Source organism: Cherax quadricarinatus, chromosome 3 (genome assembly GCF_038502225.1).
Source record: "Cherax quadricarinatus isolate ZL_2023a chromosome 3, ASM3850222v1, whole genome shotgun sequence".
NCBI classification, from domain to species: domain Eukaryota; kingdom Metazoa; phylum Arthropoda; class Malacostraca; order Decapoda; family Parastacidae; genus Cherax; species Cherax quadricarinatus.
The window spans coordinates 41,315,185-41,317,649 of NC_091294.1; positions in this window are offsets into that span (position 1 = coordinate 41,315,185).

Here is a 2,465-nt window from a genome sequence, read left to right on the forward strand (position 1 = left end):
GTGTAGACAGCTTTCCTTACACCTGTTACCCCTATTCACCTAGGAATAATTAGGTGCCTAGGGTGCTCGTTGACTGTTGTGGCTGACATCCTGAGGGTGGGGGAATACCTGTGGATGACATCCTAAGGGTAGTAGTATACCAGTGGATGACATCCTGAGGATGATAGTATACCTGTGGATATCCTGAGGGTGTTTACCTGGAGTTTACCTGGAGAGAGTTCCGGGGGTCAACGCCCCCGCGGCCCGGTCTGTGACCAGGCCTCCTTAGGTCAGTGTCCCAGGATGCGACCCACACCAGTCGACTAACACCCAGGTACCCATTTTACTGATGGGGAACATAGACAACAGGTTGAAAGAAACACGTCCAATGTTTCTACTCTGGCTGGGAATCGAACCCAGGCCCTCGCCGTGTGAAGCGAGAGCGTTAACCACCAGGCCATCTGTGGATGACATCCTGAGTGTGATAGTATATCTGCGGATGACGTCCTGAGAGTGGTAGTATGCCTGTACTTTGTAGTATACCTGTGGATGACATCCTGAAGGTGATAGTATACCTGCGGATGACATCCTGAGAGTGGTAGTATACCTGTACTCTGTAGTATACCTGTGGATGACATCCTGAAGGTGATAGTATACTGTGGATGACATCCTGAAGGTGATAGTATACTGTGGATGACATCCTGAGGGTGTACATAGTATATTTTTAATAAAAGGAGGCCTGGTCACAGACCGGGCAGCGGGGGCGTTGACCCCCGGAACTCTCTCCAGATAAACTCTCCAGATCGGTACACTCTGCCGTTGGAAAACAACTGTTAGATTGCATTTAAGAAAATGAGGGTGCCACTATGAGATGGAAAGACAGCTTATTGCTTGACTGGCAGGATTTCATAGGTGTTATACACTCAACAGTATTAAAGAGCCTGGGCCTCCACAACAACAACCGCAGGAGTGTTGCACATTCAACAGTATCAAAAATAGCAGCGACCTCCTCAACAACAGCAGGAGTGCTACACAACTAGCCTCAAAAGCAACAGCAGCAGCGACAACAATGGGGCGGTGTTTTATTACAGAGCATAAGGTCATTTATTTCTCTTCCTTTGACAGAACACAGAAGTTACTGTAAAAGCAGCAGCAAACAGTGCCGCTATCGCTGCAAACAACACTGCAGCATCAACGTCAGCCCAGCAGATGTAGAAGCGGAAACAGTAGCACCACCACAAAAGCAACATTACCACCATTAAAGCAGCAGCAGCAGCAGCAGCAGCAGCACATGAGTTCCCCTTCGGCGGAACTGTGAGAAATAATAATTAAACCTGCCCTCCTTAACCCATTCAGCCCTTCCCTCCCTCCCTCCCTCCCCACCAGGAAACCTGACAAAGAAAACATATAACCACTCGCCCACACTTAGAGAGAGAGAGAGAGAGAGAGAGCGAGCGTGCACGTGTGTGTGAGAGTATGTAGGAATGAGTGTGTGGTGTGTGTGTACTCAATTGTGGTTGCAGGGGGTTGAATATCAATTTTTGGCATCGCACCGCGTCTCTGTTGGCCGCTACTGGTTTCACTCTGGCTGCGACAGCACAATCATACCTAATCTTAAAGCAGTATTTCCAGTCTTTCCAGTTACAAATCACTAAGGCTAAAGAAGTATTTCCTAACATCCCTATGGCTCATCTGTGTTTTTAACTTCCAGTTGTGACTTCCTGTACCTGAAACTCGCCTCTCGTACAGAGAGTTGTCACTACTGGTCCTTCTAGTCCTCTAGCGTCGTCAGGTTTAGCTCTTTTACCTTCTCCTCATAGTTCATACCCCTCAACTTTGGGACTAGTTTCGTTGCAAACCTTTGCACTTTTCCCACCTTCTTTGTGCTTTACGAGATGTGTGCTCAATATTGGCGCTGCTTACTCGAAGTTCAGCGTAACACATGCCGTGTATAATAAGGTTGCGCGAATTTCTCTTCCTCAAAGTAACGATATCATTTGTTCATGATATGAGGAGAATACTACATCCACTCGGCTTGAAATATTGACACTTGTGTTCAGCAACGAGGACCAAATTCTTGAGAACAACTGGCGTGTTTATAAGCCCTATGATCAACGTCAGTGAATCCTTTCCCAGAATCCTGGAATGGCTCGGATGACGTCCATAAGCCTCAGTGGTTAAGCTTCCAACCTTCAAAGAATGGCGGGAAAAAAAATTACGAGGACCGTGGAAAGTTAAATTTATATGTGAAGGACCAAATGTGATGATTTTATGACTAATAGTGAAATTTTTATTCAATTTAAATCAAATTAAAGAAATTTCACTTCATCTCTCTTGAACTATTTCAGTGTTTAAAAGCAGATGCATCTTAGGATCAGGATAGTACCCAGGATAGTACTCAGGATAGTGCCCCGGATAGTACCAGGATAGTGCCCCGGATAATACCCAGTATAGTGCCCCGGATAGTACCCAGGATAATAGCCCGG